We start from the raw sequence: 24452 nt of genomic DNA, 5'->3' as shown, positions 1-24452 counted from the left end.
TTGGTGAGTGGGTGGTGAGTGGTAAGTGGAGGTAAGATGCTCCCATGTTGAGTGAGGCCAGAAAGTGGGTGTGTTCTGAGGATAAGAACACTCTTTATCTAGATGATGAATTCATTTCGGTATGTAAATGTTTTTAATTTTTTTAAAAAAATTTCATTGATTTTTGAGAGAGAGAGGAGAGAAAGAGAGAAAGAGACACATCAACTTATTGTTCCACTTAGTTGTTCCACTTAGTCATGCAATTGTTGGTTGTTTCCCCTATGTGCACTGAGCAGGGATGGAGCCCATGATCTTGATGTGCAGGGACAACGATCTATCCACTGAGACACCTGGCCAGCACCTCAGTAGGTAACTTTGACTTCTAAATCTTCTTGAATTTATTGCTCAGTAGTACATAGAAGACGCCATGGAAAGTGCAGTGAGAAGCAAAGAGACGGAATGAATAGATCCTTTCTCTGGTAGTTCTGTAGTTCTAAGGAGATATGAGAAGCACATGGAAATGTGACCAACATGGTAATAATGAGTGGACATAAAAGTAGAAGTCAAGTTCATTAATATTCATTTTAATAATGATTAATTCATTGTAGTTATAATTAATTAAGGAATAGAGAATCTTACTGAAATGCCTTAGAGTAGTCAATGTGTGTGTGTGTGTGTGTGTGTGTGTGTGTGTGTGTGTGTATATATATATATATATATATATATATATACTTGTATTTGTAGGTAATAAGCTTTAAACAAAGAAAGCCCTTGCTCTGTGTCCTGTCCTTGCCTGTTAGAAAAACAGCAGCTTGATTTGTGTGTTCCTACTGCAGGAGCTTTAAATTCCTGAGTCATTAACTTTATAGTTTCTACTTTGTCTCCTTCTATATATAGAGAGTCCTTCTACAGATGAGTTCCCAAGAACCCAGGCTGACCAGAATACTGACAATAAGATTGGAGATGTCTGGCCTATCACTCCACTGACCCGGGGGACCTCCTGGAGGTCATTCCTGCACACCAGACATCCCTATTTCCCATGTTTGTTCCCCTTTGCTGACTAACATAATTTAGTAACAGCTTATTAACCTCCCTAAGAATATATAATGGTCCAGTGACAGATTGTTAAGGCAGTTCATTGGATAGGAGTCCCCTGCCTTTCCAAGTTACTGCGATTTGAAATAAAGGACCATCTTATACCCACTCAGTCCCTGTTTCTAATGGAATTGGCTGAAGGGAAGATAGGCAGGGAGAATTCCAGTTTTGGTGACAGTAACATGGTATTAAAAAGGTCCAAGTGTTCAGCATAAATAGCCAACCCATAATGTAAGAATTCAGAGGTGAGAAATATTAATAAACACAAAGATAGCAAGGAAACATCACAAAGTCCATGAAAATTAAACTTTGCTCTGAAAAAATGAAGAGTTTCTAGCTAATAATAAGAGATACATGCCTGGCCTGTGGTGGCACAGTGGATAAAGCGTCGACCTGGAAATGCTGAGGTCGCCGGTTCGAAACCCTGGGCTTGCCTGGTCAGGGCACATATGGGAGTTGATGCTTCCAGCTCCTCCCCCCTGTCTCTCTCTTCTCTCTCTCTCTCTCTCTCTCTCTCTCTCTCTCTCTCTAAAATGAATAAATAAAATAAAAATTAAAAAAAAAAGATTTGTTAAAAAAAAAGAGATACTAATGCCATAATTTTGCTTATTGGGATGGAATAATGCCCCCCCCCCAAAATAAATGGCTGCAAACTGATCATTCTCCATGCAAGTCATCTCTCCCAGAGTGTACGTTGGGATAGACCAGCCGCCGAATACGTAGGGATCAGGACTAACCCTAACCGCACAAATGGTGGGAAATGAGGCCAAGAGGAGACCTTGGTGAACCCCCAGATGCAGCAAGAGGCTTTTTTTTCTTTGATTTGTTCTAGTTCAGCTTACTTTTCTTGAGAAATAGTTATTTTAAGACCTGTGGACCTGCCTACACTAAGAGGAAAGAACATGCCTCACCCCCCACAGTTGTGCCTGGGATAAGAGGACACAGAGGCATGTGAACAGATTTGTGAAGGTCTTCAGAACAGACACACTTGGAGCACTAAGGAAACATGTGGGGTCTGGGAACAGTAGCGAACAGGCAGATAGCTCTCTTATTAGATCTGAAAGTACAACAATCTCACTGTTGGTGCATCGTGATTCTGTCTAGCCTAGCAAGGAAAAAAAGACTAAGACACTTAGGAAAATAAATATATTTACGATAGACTTTAAAAGATGGTTCAGAATTCACTGGGAAGTCAAGACAATGTTGGGCATTCTTAATAGGGCTGTTTTCTGGGAAGTTGGAGTATTTTTACTAATAATCTCTCCCAACCTCATGGAACCTTATACTCTGGTTTCTTATCCTATCCTTCTATTTAAGTCTTTTCTATTCAGGAGGTCTTGGGATCTCAGATTAAAATTCAGACTATGACCAAACAAATTTTTAAAATTGTATTATTAACATATGAAATAACCTCACTGAAAGGGGTAGGGGTAAAAATTCTGACCTAAGAAATTTTAGACATCAGTCTAATCTGTGAGACTAAAGGCAAAAGGAAAGGCACATAAGTATTATACTCTAGTTGACAAGGTTGTTTGCCATGGGGTAACTGAAACCATTATCTATATATATTGCAATTGAACAATTAAATAAAATAATAGCAAATAGTGGGAGCCAGGTTTTTCACTCTTGGAGTTGAAGGTTATGCATGATCAAGGGCTATAATGATCCATGTTTTACTAGATTGGAGGGTTAGAGTTGGAAACACGAGTATGAATTTATTTCTAGTTTAGTATATAGATACAGGTAGATATATTTATATATACATATGCATATATATGTAAATTTATGCATATATATATATATATATATATACACACACACACACAATTTGACAGACCATATATTTTCTTGCTCCGTCTGCTGGGAGGGCCTAGAAACAATGATACTCCAGTAGTAATGAGCAAACATAGATTTCAGATTTTGTTTTTTGTAGTAAGCAGATAAATGGTACTCTAAAGATACCCACACCCTAATCCCAAGAACCTGTGTATATGTTTGATTGCTTGGCTAGAGAAAATTAAGGTAGTGAATAGAAATAAAATTGCTAATAAGCAGAGGTGGATTAAGGGTGATTGAGGCCCCACACAGAAGAAAATATTGGGCCCTTTACATTAGAAAAAAGTGTAAAGTTGGGGTTTTGCAGGCCCTTCAGAAGTTGGGGCCCAGGGTGTGCACCCAGTGTGTTCACCATTAAATCCACCTCTGCTAATTAGATGATCTTGAGACGAGGAAGTCATCCTGGATGTCCCAGCTGGCCCAAAGTCATGACAGTCCCTAGAGGGAGGCTGAAGGAAGAGTCAGTGTCAGGGGGAAGCCAGTGAGCAAGGCTCAATCATTCATTGGGAGCTTTGAAGATGTAAAAGAACGACAAGCCAAGGAGCACAGGAAGCCTCGAAAGTCTCAAATTGCCAAGAAAAACGGATTCTCTACAATGACAGGTATCCTTGATATCATGCAATGGGAAGGAGTATTTGTCTTTGAGGTTCTGTTACTCCCCAAACATAACCCTAGTCTAGTCATGAGAAAAACAGACCAGTTCTCATAGAAAGACATTTTACAAAATATCTAACCAATACATCTCAAAACTGTGAAGGTTATCAAAAACTAGTAAATTCTGAGAAACTGTCACAGCCAAGAAGAGCACCTAAGATGACATGAATTTTAAATGCAATGTGGTATACTTGATGGGATCCTGAAACACAAAAATGACATCAAGTAAAACTAAGGCAATCTGAATAAACTAAAGATTTCAGTTAATAAAAAATTATCAATATTAGATAACTAATCGCAAATGTAACATACTTTTGTAAATTGTTCCTAACAGGGAAAATGGGGTTTAGAGGTATAGGGAAAATCTTTGTACTATCTTTGTAACCTTTTGTAAGTCTAAAACTAGTTTAAAATTTAAAACCTCAGCAGATGACATGATTCTGTATATAGAAAAACCTAAAGACTCCCCCCAAAAAACTATTAGAAACAATAAGAAAATATAGTAAAGTCACTGGATACATAATCAATATACAAAAGTCTCTATAATCAACAATGAAACCTCAAAAAAAGCAATTGAAACCAACTATTCCTTTTATAATTGCAATAAAAAGTAAAACAAAATAAAATATATACTTAAGAATAAACTTAACAAAGGACTTGAAAAACCTACATGCTGAAAACTGAAAAGCATTAATAAAACAAATTGAAAAGTACATAATGAAATGGGAAGATATTTCATGTTTATGGATGGGAAGAATCAACATAGTTAAAATGGCCATATTACCTAAAGCAACTTACAGATTTCATGCAATCTCCATTAAAATCCCAATTTTATTTTTTTTAAGTGAAAGGAAGGGAGATAGTGAGACAAATTCTCACATGTGCCCCAACTGGGATCCACCTGGTAACCCTCTTTGGGGGCGATACTCAAATCAACTGAGTATTTAGCAACTGAGGCTGACATACTCAGACCAACTGAGCTATCCTCTGCTCCCAAGGGCTGACACTCAAACGAGCTAAGCCACTGGCTGTGCAAAGGAAAAAAGGAAAGAAGTGGGAGCAGGAGGAGGAAAGAAGCAGATGGTCACTTCTCTGTGTGCCCTAACCAGAAATAGAACCTGGGACATTCATATGCTGGGCCAAGGCTCTATCCACTGAGCCAACCAGTCAGGGCCCCAATGTCAGTTTTTAAAGAAATAAAACAAAAGATTATCAGATTTGTATGGGACCACAAAAGACCCTGAGTGGCCAAAGCAATCTTTGGAAAAAAGAATGAAACCAGAGGTATCATAGTACCTGACTTCAAATTATACTATAGAGCCACAATAATCAAAAAAGCATGGTATTGGCAGAAAAACAGACATACAGACCAATGAAACAGAATCAAAAGCCCAGACATAAAACACATGTAAATGCGCAAATAATTTTTGACAAAGGAGCCAAAAACACACAATGGAGAAAAGAAAGCCTTTTCCAGAAAAGGTGCTGGGAAAATTAGAAAGCCACATGCAAAAGATTGAAAACTAACTGCAGTTTGTCCCCAAACACAAAAATAACTCAAAATAGATCAAAGATCTAAATATAAGATCTGAAGCAATAAATTACATAGAAGGAAACATGGGTACCAGACTTATGGAACTTGGACAAAGAGCAATTTATGAATTTAACCTTAAAGGCAAGGGAAGTAAAGGCAAAAGTAAATGAATGGGACTATATCAAACTAAAAAGCTTTTGCACAGCAAAGGAAACTGACAACAAAGTGAAAAGACAGACAACCAAATGGGAGATAATATTTGCAAACAACAGCTCTGACAAGAGGTTAATATCCAAAATATATAAAGAAATCATAAAGCTCAAGAACAAACAAATAATCTAATTTAAAAATGGGGAGCCTGACCAGACAGTGATGCAGTGTATGAGCATCAGACTGGGATGCAGAGGATCCAGATTTGAAACCCTGAGGTCGCTAGCTTGAGCATGGGCTCACCAGCTTGAGTGGGGGGGTCACTGGCTTGTGTATGGGATCATAGACATGACTCCATGGTCACTGGCTTGAGCCTAAAGGTCACTGGCTTGAAGCCCAAGGTTGCTGGCTTGAGCCCAAGGTCACTGGCTTGAGCAAGGGGTCACTTGCTCTGCTGGGGTCCCCCATTCAAGGCACATATGAGAAAGCAATCAATGAATAACTAAGGTGCCAAAACTATGAGTTGATGCTTCTTCATCTCTCTCCCTTCCTGTCTGTCCCTATCTGTCTCTCCCTCTGTCTCTCTCCCTCTGTCTCTCTCTGTCTCTGTCACACACACACACAAAAGAAAAAAATGGGAAGAGGATCTGAACAGACACTTCTCTCATGCAGACAAACAAAAAACATTTATGAAAAATGCTCATCTTCACTAGCTATTCAAGAAACATAAATCAAACTACAATGAGATACCACCTCACACCTGTTAAATTGGCCGTTATCAACAAAACAGGAGACAGGTAATAACAAGTGTTGGAGAGGCTGTGGAGAAAAAAAGACCCTTATTCACTGCTGGTGAAAATGTAAAGTGGTACAGCCATTACGAAAGAAAGTATGGTGGTTCCTCAAAAAATTAATAATAAAGTTACCGTATGACCCAGAAATCTCTCTACTGGGTATATACCCCCAAAATGCAAAAACATTGGTTTGCAAGAACATATGTACCCTTATGTTCATTGCAGCATTACTCACAATGATCAAGACATGGAAATAACCAAAGTGTCCCTTGACAGAGAATTGGAGAAAGAAGATGTGGTACATATATACAATGAAATACTACTCAGCCATAAGGAATGATTAAATATCACCATTTGTGATAACATGGATGAATGTTAAGACTATTATGTTTAGTGAAAAAAAAGAAATCAGAAAAAGCTAAAAACCATATCATTTCAGACATAGGTGGAATATAACTGAGACTCATGGACATAGACAAGGGTTAAGTGGTTGCCAGAGGGAAGCGGGTAGGGATAGGGGAATAAAGGGACCAAATATGTGGTGACGAAAAGTGGTTTGATTTTGGGGTGATGGGCACACAGCACATGAATAGTTCACAGGCTATAGAGAGGTATACCTGAAACCTACATGTTCTTACAGACCACTGTCATCCCATTAAATTTAATTTCTAAATAGGAAAGTTATAAAAAAATTAAATTAAAAAGATTACTAATTAAAAGAGGGGGGCTGATCTAGAAGAGCTACATATAGTGAGGACTAATGAAACTTTCCAGGGATAAGGTACTAAAAGCTATTTTGAAAGCAAAAAAAAAAAAAAAAAAGATTTCTTTCTTGGAAAATTTTTATAAGGCTAGCTTAAAATGTCTGTAAATCATTATTTAAGTGAAAGTTCTAAGTAATCATGTAACTTGTTTATTTTATTTTTTCCATTAAAGCCATTTTGAGCCCTGGCCGGTTGGCTCAGTGGTAGAGCGTCAGCCTGGTGTGCAGAAGTCTGGGTTTGATTCCCGGCCAGGGCACACAGGAGAAGCGCCCATCTGCTTCTCCACCCCTCCCCCCTCCTTCCTCTCTGTCTCTCTCTTCCCCTCCCGCAGACGAGGCTCCATTGGAGCAAAGATGGCCCGGGCGTTGAGGATGGTTCTGTGGCTTCTGCCTCAGGCGCTAAGATGGCTCTGGATGCAACAGAGTGATGCCCCAGAGGGGCAGAGCATCGCCCCTGGTGGGCATGCCGGGTGGATCCCGGTCGGGCGCATGCGGGAGTCTGTCTGACTGCCTCCCCATTTCCAGCTTTGGAAAAATGAAAAATAAAAATAAATAAAAATAAAAAAGCCATTTTGAAAATGTGCTTTCCAAGTGGATTCATGGGAGGGTTCTGAGTCAGATTTGTGTCCTCTTATAAATAGCTTTGTTGTTGAGTCTTTGGTTTTATTTTTTATATTTTTTCCTTTTTTTCCCCCAAGTGAGAGGAGGGGAGATACAGAGACAGACTCCACATGAGCCCTGACTGGGATCCACCCAACCAACCCCATTCTGGGGTGGATACCCCACCCATCTGGGGCCATGCTGGCAACAGAGCTATTTTTAGCACAAGAGGTAGAGGCTCCACAGAGCCATCTTCAGCGCCAGGGGCCTATGTGCAATCACAATCGAGCCATGGCTTCAGGAAGGGAAGAGAGAGGAGGGGGAATGGGAGGGGTGGAGAAGCAGATGATCACTTCTCCCGTGTGCCCTGAAAATTGAACCCAAAACTTCCACACGCCAGATCGATGCTCTACCTGAGCCAACAGGCCAGGGCTGAATCCTTGATTTTAAAAAGGTGATGAGATCGTTTCTGTCCAGGATTTATTCTCTTAGTTGAAAGAAAATGATCCTTTCTGTTCAGAGCTGTGTCTTACAGTTGGCCCCAAGAAAAGGAATGCTCCTGAGCAGGGGTCCCCAAACTATGGCCCGCGGGCCGCATGCGGGCCCCTGAGGCCATTTATCTGGCCCCCATTGCACTTGCACAGGATGCCTGGAGTACTGTGTGTGGTGGTGTCGCAAAGCGCGGTGTTGCTCACGTACAGTACTACTTCCAGTGACACGGGACGCTCGCGTCATGGCTCCGGAAGCACGTCATATCACTTGTTATGGCTAGCAGTGACAAATATGGAACCGGACATTGACCATCTCATTAGCCAAAAGTAGGCCCATAGTTCCCATTGAAATACTGGTCAGTTTATTGATTTAAATTTACTTGTTCTTTATTTTAAATATTGTATTTGTTCCCGTTTTGTTTTTTTACTTTAAAATAAGATATGTGCAGTTTGCATAGGGATTTGTTCATAGTTTTTTTTATAGTCCAGCCCTCCAACGGTCTGAGGGACAATGAACTGGCCCCCTGTGTAAAAAGTTTGGGGATCCCTGCTCCTGAGCATGAAATATTCTTGGTATGCCTCCCCAGCCCAGTCAAGTCACAGGCGATTTGACTCGGCCAGGGCTAGAGAACGTAGCTCAACAGATTGCTTGTAAGCAAGGGCTGCAGGGTGTCCCCTTTGCATAAGCTGGAGAGCCTTAGAACCATTGGATGCCACAAAATAGGAGAGTTAATGGGAGCAATAGCCTCTGAAGAGAAAGTTTTCATGCACAGAGGGCTGCATTTACAAAATAAAACAACTGTTTCTTCTGGTAAAAACTGAAAGAAGATGTAACCATAAAAAAAAGTTTTTATTTCTGCATTAGAGAACCAAATTTCCACTCTTACCCCAAATGTGAAGACCTCTACCTTGTAATGACACTCCTTTCTTCCATTCCAACACAGCACGCTGGTTTCAGAGCACACATCTACCTCTTTCTATAGGTAGAGCTGGGACGTGTGAGGAGCAGCTCCTGCTGGTGAATGCCAGCCCAGCTATGGCTGCCTGAGACTCCCACTCCCACCCACCTGCCCTCAGCCTCTTTGCAAGGTGAACAGAGTGCAGGACTGTGAGGTCCCAGCAGGGGATTCATGTCCCAGCTGCTCCTCACTCATAGTTTTCCACTGGCTGCTGATGTCTCAGGCTCATTCCTAGTTGATGAAAGGGGCACATTGATGACTTACCTGAAGATTTTGATGAAAGAAAATTATGAGAGGTGTTTGCATGTGTCCTGGCCCAGAGCTCAAATATGCATCTTCACACACCCCATTCTGCTTGCTATAAACCCACCTGTCTCCAATGTATATGTCATCTGTAGTTTTTCAGTATGTCAAATCCCAATTGATATAATTTCTTCCCTTTTATCCTTTTTGCTGTCATCCTCCCGCTGCTATACAGAATGCTATAGAGAGCTAAGGTCACAAAATTATTTTTATTAATTTATAACTCAACTGAAACTCAGGAAGTGGTTACACACACACACACACACACACAACCAAACACTGTAAGCTTACTTTCCCAAAAAGCACCACAAAAAGTCACATAATAAGACAGTTCCCCAGTTTATGAAATTAGGAAGTATCTTCAGAAAAGAGGGTACCTTATAAAAATTATCATCATCACTATCACCATCATCATTGTCACCCCAGGTCACACTTATTAAGCACCTGTGGCAGACTTTACTCTGAATACTTCATACGTTTCACTGGTTCCTTAAACAGTGCTGTGAGCTAAATATTAATTACTATTATTCTTACTTTAATATCAGGAAATGGAGACATTGAAGAGGTCAGTAACTTTCTCCAGATCAGGCAGCTGAAACTGGGGAAGCAGGACACAAACACAGATCAGTCTGTGACAAGGCCACTTCTCACTGCTACCCTCTGTCTGGTCCTAGTGTTGTAAAGTGCCAAAAGCTACAGAATTAATATTAATATTTTAGGAAGCTTAAAGAACATTTTATTAGTTTGGGCTAGACATGCAGAAATATTTTGTAAGTGTGATTTCTATGCTTGTGTGATTAGCATCAAAACTAAGATGGCCAATGGCATTGTGTTGTAAATGCAGAAGAGGAAGGAGACTTAGATTCCCTGACCTTCCCCCATACCTATGGGGGAAGGGTAAATAGCTAGCCAGGTACAGGAAGAAAAAGATTAAATTAAAATCTTTTCTTATATTGATGAGCCATTTATAGGCATTTGTCCCCATGGAAACTACCCCTCCCCTCCTGAAAGCATGTAGTTAATGTATGTATCTCTAGACAAAGGGTATAAACTTGTGCCGTGATGTCAGGTTTTTTCCCCTCCCATGTATAATTAGGAGTATATGAACAGCCCTCAACTATTTTTGGGGTCTGCACAATTTGGGTCTGTTACCCTGTGTCAGCCATATGTGGTCGGCATATTTAATAAGTTTCCTCCTTTAATAAAACTTTTCAAAAATTTATTTGGACTATGTGCCTCTATGAAAACCCATGGAATTGTGGATTTAGTTACTTTACAACACTAGCTCACTACCAACATCTTCACCAACGCACTAATGGAAGACTTCTAAGCATTGGATGCTACAAGAGCAGACATACCCTAGGTGTCCGTTTTCTCTAGCCCAAAAAAGAGGCTCAATTCAATTTCCAAAATACTGAATTCATCGTATGTGGCCCACCAGCCTTTTCTGTTGTTTGTAGCCAGCCGAGCCATATTCCATTCCACACAGCCACTGCTGTGGGAAGCATCCTAAGTTCTTTGAGCTAATGGCCTCAGGGAAGTCAAGACTTTTAACTATTTTTCACCTCAGTTTTAACACTGAATTGGGAAGAATAACATCTAACTCTCTATTACTCATGCATCTCATTGTGTACTCAACACATGTACTTCGAGGGCTCAATTCCATTTCTCCAGAGGGAATTCAGAGCCCCCTTGACAGCAATTGCACAAGCCGCCTTCCTTGCACATGGTGTGATATCAACTCCCGTGATGCCTACAACCTGGGTGTTATGTTGGGCTCATTTCTTTCTCTCCTACCAGCATCTAATTTATCAGGAAACCCTACTGCTCTACCCCCAAAGAGAATCCAAGTATGAGCACCCCTGTACCACCACAGGAGCGGAGCCATGCTCTCTCTCCCCTTATTATTCCAGCATCTTGATAACTAGTCTCTCCGCTTCTCTAACCTCCCCCAAACACCCTACATTGAATATTAACAATAAAACAGCCAGAGTTATCCTTTCAAAATGTACATCAAGCCACGCTAATCCTCTACCCAAATCTACCATTTAGTGTCCACACTTTAGTCAGACCCAAGAACCACATGCTAAGACCCACAGGCCCGCCCATCTGGGCCCCCATTCCTCTTAGATATTTTCTCTCCTGCTCTCCCTCTTGCTTCCATCTCCAAGTCACAGTGGCCTCTTTGTTTGTTCTCAGGCAGGACAACTCCTCTGTGGCCATGAGGCCGTGTCCATCTGGTCCCTTTGCCCAGAGTACTCTTGCTGCAGACTGCTCCGTGGGCAGCTCCCGCAGCTCTGGAGATGGCGGTCCCCACAGTCCCTGCTCAGGAGCGCTGCAGCTCTTCCTTCTCTCTAAGGGACCCAACCCAGACACTGCGGCTGCTTTGGCCACGCCCTCCCCAGGCCCTGCAGAGGCAGGGACCCCCGGTGCAGCCCAGACCCGCAGCCTCAGTGCATACTCCCCCTCCGCACGGATGAGAGGCACACTGCACACCAGGAGGATGAGGCCACATGTAGAGTCCGCTGGGCCTCGGGAGAGGACAGGATAAGAGACCTGGCAGCACAGATCTCGCTCTCTCCAAAGTGCAGCTCATCCTAGGAGCCCCTGAGGGACACGCACTGTGCTGGGTGGACACTGCCCAGCAATTTCGCACTCTCTGTGGTCTACAGTGAACAGGCTTTTCTTGGTAACTTCCCTCATCACCCAGGTCTGCTCACTTCTTAATCTTGCTTCCCCTTCTGTCTTCACTATCCTGGGCTTATGCTCCCGTGTCCCCTTCACCTCTGCCTCAGGCTCTGTCTTCCAGGCAGCTGGGGCTCCACGTCCCTGCAGAGTCTTTGCTCCAGGATCTCAAAGAGGCCATTCTGAGCTCCCTGTTTAATAGTGTGAGAAGCCCACGGCTCTCCTGTCCCCTTCCCCTGCTGCAGGCTTTCTTTTTTCCACTTAGAACCTTCACACCTGCTCTCCATTGACTCATTTACGGTATTTATTGTTTGTGTCTGTCTTCTGCTGAAATGGAAGCCAGATGTGAGTGGAGGTCTTTATATTTCTCTTTGATTTGTCTTGAGCAGCTACAGCAGATCAGTGCAGGCACTAAGTAGACATTCATTCCTAAGTGAGTATGTTTGCTGTTACAACAAATAATAATAAAACAAGAAAAGTAACAGGCATATGGCAAGTGACTGATGCCAGCACCCAGCTGCTCCTGGAAGATAGCTCCCACCCCCACCTGCCACCCTCTCCCATTTTCATATGGCATTTGGGATTTTTAAAAATTTTCTTGGTGTGTGTTTTTCTGAAGTGAGAAGTGAGGAGGCAGAGAGACAGACTCTCATATGCGCCTGACCAGGATCCACCCAGCATGCTCACCCGGGGGTGATGCTCTGCCCATCTGGGGCATTGCTCCATTACAACTGGAGCCATCCTCAGGGCCAGGCCAATTTTTGCACTAATGGAACCCTGGCTGCAGAAGGGGAAGAGAGAGATAGAGAGAAAGGAGAGGGGGAGGGGTGGAGAAGTAGATGGGCGCTTTTCCTGTGTGCCCTGGCTGGGAATCGAACCTGGGACTTCCACAAGCTGGGCCAATGCTCTACCACTAAGTCAACCAGCCAGGGCTGGCATTCAGAATTTTTAATAATTATACAGTAAAACTCCAACGGTTCCGGTTACTATGGCTATGTAATAACAACTTGTATAATAAACAACTACTATATTGTTTCCCTGGATTCTGCAGGTTAAGGGTCAAACAGTCACACTGGTGTGGGCTTGTCCCTGCTCTATCACATCTGCAGCCTCAGGAAGACCTGAGGCCTGGAGTCACTCAATGGTTGGAGGATAAAATTACCTGGAGGCATCTGTAGACCATCTTTTTTCTTTTTCTTTTTTTAATCAAGTGAGAGGCAGGGAGGCAGAGAGACAGATTCCCGCATGTGCCCTGACCAGGATCCACCTGGCAACCCTCGTCTGGGGCTGATGCTCCATTGCTCAACAACTGAGCTATTTTAGCACCTAAGATGAGGCCATGGAGCCATCCTCAGTGCCTGGAGCCAACCTGTTTATTCAAGCCACGGCTGCAGGAGAGGAAGAGAGACAAAGAGGGATAAAAGGGAGGAGTAGAGAAGCAGATGGTCGCTTCTCCTGTGTGCCCTGACTGGAAATCAAACCCGGGACATCCATACAACCAGCAAGGGCACCTGTAGTCCATCTGATGGGTGATGCTTGATGTTGATGGGAACACAGCCGAGTTAAAAGCAGAAATATCTAAATTGGGCCTCTCCACATGGGCCACTTTGGGCTTTCTTGCAGCACAACAGGATTCCAAGAGCAATAGGTGGAATGTATGACTTATTCCGGCTACTCTCAGAAGCCACGCAGCATCCTTTGTGCTGAGTGTGCCATCAACTTGAGCAGGCATGAAGATTCCTGGGCTTCTCCTGGAAGATGAGTAGCTCTGGAGAGAATAATGAGGCAGGTAAACAAGGTGGGGAAGGGCAGTTCTTGTCCAGGATACAAATGATTATTTGTGTGTGTGACAGAGACAGAGAGAAATAGAGAGAGGAATACATAGAGACAGACAGAAAGGGAGAGAGATGAGAAGCATCAACTCATAGTTTTGGCACCTTATTTGTTCATTGATTGTTTTCTCATATGTGCCTTGACTGGGAGACTACAGCAGACCAAGTGACCCCTTGCTCAACCCAGCGACCTTGGGCTGGTGAGCTTTGCTCAAACCAGATAAGCCCGCACTCAAGCTGGCAACATCAGGGTTTCAAACTTGAGTCCTCCGCGTCCCAGTCTGATGCTTTATCCACTGCGCCACTGCCTGGTCAGGCAGGACATAAATGATTTGATGTAATTGAACTGCAAAATGAAACTATAAATCTTTGTCCAACACCAAATATGAGAAGCCTTCTCTACCATGTAATAATTATTAATTATATAGTAAATTCAAAAATTTAGATAAAATAGAAAAATTCTTTGAGAAATACAAACTACCAAAGCTCACTCAAAAAGAAATACATCTGCCCTGGCCAGTTGGCTCAGTGGTAGAGCATCGGCCTGACATGCAGGAGTCCAGGGTTTGATTCCTGGCCAGGGCACACAGGAGAAGCACCCATCTGCTTCTCCACCCCTCCCCCTCTCCTTCCTCTCTGTCTCTCTCTTCCTCTCCTGCAGCCGAGGCTCCATTGGAGCAAAGTTGGCCCGGATGCTGAGGATGGCTCTGTGGCCTCTGCCCCAGGTGCTAGAATGGCTCTGGTTGCAACAGAGCGATACCCCAGATGGGCAGAGCATCACACCCTGGTGGACGTGCTGGGTGGATCCCAGTCAGGCGCATACGGGAGTCTGTCTGATTGCTTTCCTGTTTCCAACTTCAGAAAAATACAAAAAAACCCCACAAAACCAACAAATACATCTTCCTAGCCATGGAAGAGCATATTCTTGTTTATTGGCAAAGCTGTCACCATTTAATTGGTATCAAATTCTGACTTGCACAAGTAACATTCTCCTGACAACCTGGAAGGGGCCAGGTTATTGAACACCCACGTCTGTTTTTTTGCAATGTTTCTACAAAGTTGAACTTTCAACTTCCGGTGGGTGATGGAAAACAGAAGGGACCAAGAAGTCCGGTGACCTGGTGAAGTCTCATGTAGCCTCCAGCAGGGCACAGCACAGATGGGATTTCAAATCTCAGAAGCTCCGGGATTGAGTGGCAAATAATGTGATAGAAACAAAAGAATGTTCTGGAAAAAAATCAGTATTTTCAGTATAAGACTGAATGTTATTTATTTATTTTTTAATTAATTATTTATTTATTCATTCATTTTAGAGGAGAGAGAGAGAGAGAGAGAGAGAGAGAGAGAAGGGGGGAGGAGCAGGAAGCTTCAACTCCCATATGTGCCTTGACCGGGCAAGCCCAGGGTTTCGAACCAGCAACCTCAGCATTCCAGGTCGAGGCTTTATCCACTGCGCCACCACAGGTCAGGCTATTTATTTTTTTAAGTAGATAATAAATTACTTCCTTGGTGTGAAAAAAAAATAAATGACTTGAATAATCTTGCCTCTAAGAAATAAGTTGAATTTGTTATTAAAACCCTTATAACAAATAAATCTGCTGGCCTAGCATCATTTTCCTAGCAAATTCTATCAAGAAAAGAAGAAATAATACTAATTTAGCACAAAATTTCTAGAAAATAAGGAAATACTTCCCTAATAATTCTACAAGGCCAGCATGATCCTAAAACCAAAACCAGATAAGACACTATAATACCTGTCATTAAAAGAGACATAAGAATCTTCAAAATTTAATAATAGCAAATTAAAATCAATAATATAGAAAAGGGACATTAAAGTATAATGAAATGGAGTTTGTCCTCAAAATGTAAAGTTAGATTATCACTTGGAAATCTGTCTATACATATTGTTATGTCAAGAGTCTGAAGAAGACTGTAGATAGAGGAAAAGTAATGTTTGACAGTCATTTATGACTAAAAACTGTCAGTGAACTAAAAATAGAAGGGACGTTACCCTATAAAGTGTATCTTAAAAAAATACAAGAAACACATAATTAATGATAAAACAAGGTATGATTTTTTTTCCTTAAGATGATTCTTTCATTATCCTTAGTCAACATCATATTAGGTATCTTAGTACAATAAAGTGAAACAAAAAATAAGAATAAAAGAGTTATAGATTGACACTGAAGAAATAAAAATTCCTTTATATTCAGATTATCTGTCAGAATCCCAATAATCTACAAATAAGCTATTGCAATTAATGAGTGATTTAACAAAGAGGAAAGATACAAGAAAAATTATTAAGAGTAAATTATATTTCTCTGTATTGTAAATAAACAATTGGCAATTTACATTTTAAAAGACAATGCTATTTATAATAGTATTAATAAATATGAAATACTGTACTCAAGTATAAATAAAAAAATATGTACAGTACCTAGGTACTGAAGACTACAAATCACTTCATGAGTTGGAAGTTTCAGTGTTAAGTGGTTAAATTCTCTTCAAGCTGATCTGTAATCCATTGCAATCCCAAAGAAAAATCACTGCAGGATGTTTTTAGATATTGAACACTGATCCTAAAACTTACAGCGAAAGTCACAGGAACTTGAATAACCCAAAAATTTTGGAAAACAAGAACAAAGTAGAGAATTTATACTATGATTTCAAGACTTACTGTAAAAGGTACACTGAGTGTTGATGAAGGAACAGATACAAATGTCAAGTAAACAGAATAGAGAGTCCAGAAACTGATTCACATGTCTATATCTTTGACAAAGCTACAAAGAGGATTCAAGGGAGAGAGTCTTTTCTATAAAAGTAGTTGTAAAATTAAAAATTCAAATGCAAAATAAATAAACTTTGACTGATACTTTGCACTTGCGAACCAAGAGGGAAAAACAGGCCAGGGTGTGGGGAGACACCTATCAAGAAACATTCCTGGTGGCTAACTGGGCCTAAAAATTAAAACAGAGCCTAGAAGCCATTTCTACACAGAGGTTTCTCAATCAAACTGTACTTCACTGAGAAGTCTCTGCCCTAAACTGCCTCCCTACACTATGTCCCTGCCATCGGAGCCAGACTTTATAGAGGAGTTCCTGGAGTCCTATTTCAACCAATAGGACTAAGACTTTCCCCATCCAATTGGAGTTGCTCCACTCTGATCAATCAGAGCCTGAGGTGGATTTAATGGTGAGCACACCAGGTAGATGACCTGGGCCCTGACTTCTAAAGGATCCCACATGAGGAATAAAGGGCAGGATCCTTCTTCCCTGAGAAGGAAGAAATGAAAAGAATACAAGGGAAAAGAGCCAGCAGGGGTAACCAAGTCAGCCAGTGATAAATTCACTACATCCCATAGTTCTCTAAATGGGTGCTTAGAGTCACTTAAAATACAAAGCAAGAATAGCAGGATCTGTATGTAACTATGACCAGTGATCTGGAAACCCCTTCCTCTCTGCTGACCCCATGAAACTCCCCCTCTCCTCTTCTGGAGTCCTAGGAAACCTTAAACAAAGAAATTATGCCCTCATTGCTTAGATACTGTAAAGGTATATAACCTGTGAGAAAATCTAATTCAAGGAGTCCATGTTTTGGAGCTATAAACCCACATGCTCCGCCAGCTTTAATAAGTTCTCCTTCCTTCATTAATAAAGTTATCTGAGTCTTTATCCTCCATCAGGTTGCTTCTTGCTACACTCAAAACCCCAACTTTACACTTTTTTCTAATGACACCTAGTTTGGTTTCATATGTGCAATTTTAACATTAATAGTACATAATATTATTTTTAATTTAAAAATATGGTTAACAGGTATTTTTATTTTCCCTATCTCTTTCTTTTTTTTTTAAATGACTCAATATTTTCTTCTGCGTCCAGGGCCTCAACCGACCTTAATCTACCTCTGCTCACAGCAGCTCTGTTTTGACCAAATAAGACAGTGCATTTGGATCAACAAAACTGTGAAGATTTGGAGTCCTCATTTGTATAAAGGTGGATCAATCAGGGACCAGAGACTGTAACTCCTGCCCACATATACCAGTTCCCGTCTTGCTCAGAGAGCACACTTTCCCATAGAGAACTGAGGATGGCTCTCCCTGGCTGAGCTGAAACACTGAAGCTGTCTCACCAGAGCAGAGCAGAACAGAATAGCGCAGAGCAGAGCTGTCTATTTTGAAAGGGGCCTGGCTCTGGGCTGTTCCACAGCCAGGCTCTTCCCACAACTGTGCCAGTCCCAACCAAGCTGCTTTGCACTGAAAAACGTTTCCCTTTTCACCACAACCCAAGCTGGGGAGTCATGTTGGTGCTAAATTGGCAATAAGGACTGTCAGTTAAAACACTGTATATAAAAATCCACTCAAAGAGATTATAGAGCTAAATATAAAACCTAGAAAAAGAAAATTGTAGAAAAATACGTACAAAATCTCTGTGACTGCAAGTTTGGTAAAATTTCTGAGATATCCCAGATGTACAGCACATAAAAGGAAAAAGAAATTGAAAATTAAACATTATCAGTTTAAAACCTTCTGCTGGTCCTGGCCTGTGGCTCAGTGAATAGAGTGTCCACCCAGCACATGTATGATTCAAGTTTAATTCCCAGTCATGGCACACAGGAAAAGTGACCATCTGCTTTGAGCCCTCTTCTCTCCCTTCTCTCCCTCTACTCCTACTGCAGCCAGTGGCTGAGCATGCCCCCCAGACACTGAGGATAGCTCAGTTGGTCCCAGTGTGTCATCCTCAGGTGCTAAAAATAGCTCCCTACTTGAGCATTGGCCCTGGGTGGATCCCAGTGGGGGCACAGGCTTTATAAGTACATTGTTAAGAAAATAAAAGATAAGCCATGGCTGAGAGAAAATATTTGCATAACACAAATTTAAGAAAGTTATGCAGTTAGTAAGTGAGAAAGTAAGAAACTAGGAAAATTCCCTGGAAAGCAGAATGAGGAAATTGAGACAAGTGGTTGAACAAAAGACCTGATTGGCAGAGCAATTAACAGCCAGCTGCTAAGTCACAAGACCCCACCCTCCCTATCAGAATATAGGGCAGGTGGTTTAAATCACCATACCCAGGATGGTAGGAAACAAAAACCAGTTAGATCCAGATTCATACAAGATAGAAGTAAAACTGACCAGAAAAGTGGCCCAAATGCTCATTTTGATACATCAACTTACTGAATGACACACCCCAGTCTCCAGGATAGGAAGCAGCGGAGAGTCCATAGAAGGTCACAAGATGGCTGCCAGAGCTCTTCCAAGAAGTCTCCAGTTCTTTCTCAAAACCTAATGAATATTCTGTTTAGCTCCTCCCCTAGGACCTCCGGTAAAATTCCCACTGATAGAAAATAGATTAAATCCCTCAAGACAAAGAACACCAGGGCGCACTCTTCTGAGCATGCCTGTGTCCCCCCGTCCTCTAGCTGTACTTTGCTCACTTTATCCGAACATCTGAGAATCCTGAGGAGACTGTATCTAGGGGAGTGGTGGGCGGCAGCAGCTTGTATGGGCTCACCCCAATCCAGTCTCCAAGGGCCTGCCTTTTGCCTCACTGTCCAAAGCCATTGATTTTTAGCTGGTGTGCCACAAGAATTTTTAAAACAAGCAATACTTGACTATTTAGTCAGGGGCACTGACCTCTTTTCCCTTAAATTTCCAAATTAAAAAATGACAACAGTCAATACCACAATAGCAATCTGCTGTGAGTGTATCAAAATTACACTTAATTTTTGGTCAGATTGGCAGAAAATATATTACTTTGTATGTGGCAGAATTTTAATAGTTCATGTGTGCCGTGACATGAAAATGTTTAAAAATTACTGTCCTAAGCTTTAATAAACTCACTTTTTTACTTTCACCTGGACTCATGTCTTGAGTTTCTTCCTGCATAAGTCAAACACCTGCTGGTCCTGGACAGCACCAGGGCAGGACTCACCTTGGCTCAGACCCAGTCCGGTGACAAAAGGATTGATTGTTATTCCAAGATATTTAAAGAATTCTCAAACTTGAAACAGAAAAGAGTGCTTGCCTCAGCAGCACATATACTAAAAATTGGAGCAGTACAGAGAACATTAGCATGCCTTTTGCATGGATGATATATAAATTTCTGAAACATTTCATACTTTTAATTGAATTTTTTGGGATGACATGGGTTAATAAAAATTATATAGGTTTCAGGTATTGTGGGGAAAATGGCTGTGTTAGGCTTGCTCGTAGGTTTACTGGCGGCAAGCCCTTTGTACAAACAGTGCAGGAGCACGTGACAGCATTACTGTAAGGATGTAAATACTTATCCCCTCCGGGGGATAAGGGAGAGTCTTCCCAGCCACTGAGAGGTGCAGTCCAGTTTCTTTTTTCCCTCCCCTGTGAAAAGCAGGTTGTTGCTTTTCCCTGGGTTTCTTTTTTGGCTTGCCTGTCTTGCTGAGACACCAATAAATTGGAATGGCCCACCATCCTTTGGCTCCGGCTCCACTGCTTCTATACTGTCTGCTTGAATTCAGTGAGAACCTGCATGGCCACTGCAGCAGCCACTGGCCTTACAGTGTAGTAAAGCAGTGGTCCCCAACCCCCGGGCCGCGGACCGGTACCGGTCCATGGGCCATTTGGTACCGGTCCGCAGAGAAAGAATAAATAACTTACATTATTTTCGTTTTATTTATATTTGTCTGAACGATGTTTTATTTTTAAAAAATGACCAGATTCCCTCTGTTACATCCGTCTAAGACTCACTCTTGACGCTTGTCTCAGTCACGTGATACATTTATCCATCCCACCCTAAAGGCTGGTCCGTGAAAATATTTTCTGACATTAAACTGGTCTGTGGCCCAAAAAAGGTTGGGGACCACTGTTGCAAGGTATCAAAAGTTACAGAATTAATAGTAATATTTTAGGAAGCTTAAAGAACATTTTATCGATTTGGGTTAGGCTCAGAGAGATTTTGTAGATGGGATTTCTATGCTTGTGTGATTAGCATAAACCAGTATGCAGAGGGGAAGAAGATTTGGATTCTCTGACCTTCCCCACCCCCACGCACACACCTATAAGGAAGCGAGTGAATAGCTAGCCAGGTGCAGGGAGAGAAAGAGTAAATTAAACTTTTTCTTATATTAATGGGCCATTTACAGGCATTTGTCCCCATGAAAACTACCCCTCCCCTCCTGAAAGCATGTGGTTAATGTATATATCTCAAAACAAAGGAATAGCAACTGAACACTAGAAAATATAGGAATGTCTTTTAATATGTAAGGTGACATTTTTACCATTGTGTTGCCTTGTAAGTTTTAATATGTAGAAGCGTCTTTTATGAATCCTATAGACAGATGTTATAAACTTGCTAATGAATTGTGTCCCATCCCCCCTTCATTCTTTTCCCAAACCTGTGTAGGTGAAAACAAAGGCTATAAGCTTATGCCGTGATATCAGGTTTTTTCCCCACCCATGTATAATTAAGGGTATATCACCAGCCCCTAGAATATTATAGAGGCACACAGTTTGGGACTGTTGCCCCGTGTAAACTATATGCGGCCAGTATATTTAATAAATTTCCTCCTTTAATAAAACTCTTCAAAACTTACCCGGACTGGGTGTCTCTATGTGAACTTGATGAAATGAGGTACAGTGCCTTTCAGAATCTGGGGTGCAGTACTTTATAACAACAGGTATATAATTATAAAAGTGATCAAAAGTGGTACATACTTCCAGATGAACAAGTTCTGGGGATGTCGCGTGCAGGATGACGGCTATAGTGATCACTGCTGTATGATATACTCAATAGTTGCTAAGAGATTAGATTCTTAAACTTCTCATCACAAGGAAAAAAAACCATTTTTTTCTATTTTTTATGTCTATCTCAGAGTATAAATGTAATATAACTTATTGTGGCGATCACTTCACAATGTATGTAAGTGAAATCACTACCTTAAACTTATACAATACTGTGTGTTCATTGTATCCCAATAAAACTAAGAGGAGAGACAAAGAAAAAGAAAAGCCTAATTAGAAAATGGCAAGTTATTTAAATAGACACTTCATCAAGAAGACAAAAACTTGTTGAAAAAAAGCATATTAAAAGATTTTTAACATCATCAACAATGAATAAATGCAAATTAAAAGTATAATGATCACTGCACACTTATTAGTATGGTTAAAAAAATAAAACAAAATAAATAAAAACCTAAACAGAGCAACAAGTACCCTTATACTTTGCTTTTGGGAATTCAGAATTGTTTAATCACTTTAAAAAGAGTTTGTCAATTTCTTATAAAGCTCAATATACAATTACCATGCAATTTATCCTTGGGACCCAGGGCAGGATCCTCAAGATATCCTGCAATGGCATTCTGATCATTTTACAGCAGAGTTACTTAGTAATGCCAATGCAAGAGGAACACTCTTACCTCTCCATCCCTCTAAAAGCAGGAGATAAATCTTCAATGCGAAAGGGATCCTCGCCACACCTGAAGACATCTCATCACTAAACACTTCAGAGCCAATGAACCTGGTTAAACAAATCTTGTTGCTTTTTTTTTTCTAATTTACTACACAAGTCCACACTTTGTTTAGATTCCTCAGTAATGAATATTCCAACCTTGTCTACACTTCTTTCTGAGGAGCACTAGCTTGGTTTCCTTGTCCTGTCAATTTCTTCACAAATTTCTTGCTTTTCCTGATACTATAGATCTTACTCTTAAGCATTTACCCAAGAGAAAATATAGGTTAAAACAAAACCTGTACATAAATGTAGAGAGCTGCTTTATTCATAATTGTCCACCACTGGCAACAACCCACATGTATATCAATTGGTGAATGGATAAACACATGGAGTTGTTTGCCCGTCATGGGATTCTTCTCAGAAACAAAAAGAAATGAACACATCCACATGGATGAAGCTTAAATTCATTATTCTAAGTAAAAAAAAAAAAAAAAAAAGCCAGACTCAAAAGGTTACACTTATAAACCCATTTAAATGACAGTCAGTATAATATATACTGTTCACAAAAAAATTAGGAGATCAGGGAACGTGCAGATACTCCAATACTTTCAGTCTTTTGTGTAGTGCATTTTCACCAGTGAAATAAAAGTTGGTTTTGCATCTCATTTGCATAATCAAACAACTTTCTTTGACTTGTTTGCTTTTCTGATGTTCTTGTTTAATAATAAAAAAATCAAATGCTTCTTTTTTATCGCTTCATATTTATTTTGAAATATCCCCTAATTTGTGTGAGCAGTGTATAATATTCTATACAAAGCTACATAGGGAAAGGGGTTGCGACAACCTAAGGTTCAGGGATGAGATGACTATAAAAGACTCCAGGGAATTGTGGCATGTGGAGGGAAGGTTCTGATTTTGATTGTGGTGGGTCAGGCATGATAAGAAGCTAGGGAAATTCTTTGACAAGTGGAATAAGGGAAACTGAGGCAAGATAATTAAATAAACCCACAAAGAGTTTGAGCAACTTACAGTCAGCTACTGAATCACAAGATTTTATCTTCCCTAACCAAGAATACTTAGAAGCAAATATTTTACACATTCTAGACTGTCACAGGCAAATTGGCCTGCTCCAGTCCCTTAATAGCATTCTTTTTTTTTCATTGATTTGAGAAAAAGGAAAGAAAAAGAGAGATAGAGTCATCAACTCTCTGTTCCACTTAGTTGTTCCATTTAGTTGTGTACTCAATGGCCATATCTCATATGTGCCCTCAGCAGGGAGTGAACCCATGACCTCAGAGTGCCAGGATGATGCTCTACCCACTGAGCAACCTAGCCAGGGCTTTAATAGCATTCTTTAAAAAAATAAAACTAACCAGAAAATAACCCTGACACTTTTTTACACACACTTTAATAAATCAATACATTGAAGGACACACCCAAAAAGCTAAGGAATATTCTATTAAGACCCTCCCCTGAGAACTCCCCTAGAATTTCCAGAGCTAAAGATAAAAAGCCTGAAGACAAAGAACCTGGTGGCAAGCTCACTCTAGAGCAGGGGTCCCCAAACTTTTTACACAGGGGGCCAGTTCACTGTCCCTCAGACCATTGGAGGGCCGCCACATACAGTGCTCCTCTCAATGACCACCAATGAAAGAGGTGCCCCTTCTGGTAGTGTGGCGGGGGCTGGATAAACTGTGGGCCGTAGTTTGGGGATGCCTGCTCTAGAGTATGCCCATACTTTGCTCTTTTATTTTAAGGGTCCCCACGAGACTTACAACCAGGCGAGCAATGGGTAGCGGTAGCTCGTCCTGGGCTAAGCCCCGGAACCTGTCTCCAAGGCCTCCCTTTTTCCTAACTTTCAGGAAAGTCAATGCAGCTCCACGTAGGCTCTGTCTTGTTGCTTCTTCTACCCTAAGCCCTTTATTTCACTGTCCCCAGCTTTAACCCTTTGAGTAGTGAATTTTTTTCATGCTTGCTGACTCCTGGGAGTGAATTTTTTTTCAAAAAAATGAAATTACTTTCAGTTCCAGTTGTATTAACTTGAAATCATATTTGTTTGAAAACGAATTTATGGAAACAAGAAGAACATACATTTGCCTTTTTTAAATGTTGCCATCATACGTGTATGATTGTACTCTGGACGGTCAGGAGGCACGAGAGCATACATGAACATTCGTACTACTCAAAGGGTTAATAAACATGCTCTCAAACTCACCTGGACACACTATTGGCAGACCCAAGGCAGAACTGCTTTGGGCCCACCCCCCATTTGGTAACAGTGGGGATTACATGACTGTACTTGTTTGACAAAACTCATAGAACTATACATCAGAATGAATTTTGCTGTACATACA

At 41.1% G+C, this 24452-nt stretch overlaps 2 non-coding genes across 2 annotated transcripts; both read left to right on the top strand.

The window, feature by feature from the left end:
• The first annotated feature begins 14516 nt into the window (after positions 1–14516).
• On the top strand, positions 14517–14665 carry LOC136309818 (small nucleolar RNA SNORA24). Its single transcript, XR_010726455.1, has one exon. It is a non-coding gene; the product is annotated as a small nucleolar RNA SNORA24 (small nucleolar RNA).
• A 5022-nt stretch (positions 14666–19687) lies between these two features.
• Positions 19688–19793, top strand: LOC136309766 (U6 spliceosomal RNA). Its single transcript, XR_010726412.1, has one exon. It is a non-coding gene; the product is annotated as a U6 spliceosomal RNA (small nuclear RNA).
• The last annotated feature ends 4659 nt before the right edge of the window (positions 19794–24452 follow it).

Source organism: Saccopteryx bilineata, chromosome 6 (genome assembly GCF_036850765.1).
Source record: "Saccopteryx bilineata isolate mSacBil1 chromosome 6, mSacBil1_pri_phased_curated, whole genome shotgun sequence".
NCBI classification, from domain to species: domain Eukaryota; kingdom Metazoa; phylum Chordata; class Mammalia; order Chiroptera; family Emballonuridae; genus Saccopteryx; species Saccopteryx bilineata.
The sequence above is the reverse complement of the archived record's forward strand: the minus strand, read 5'-3'. Positions and strand labels throughout refer to the sequence as shown.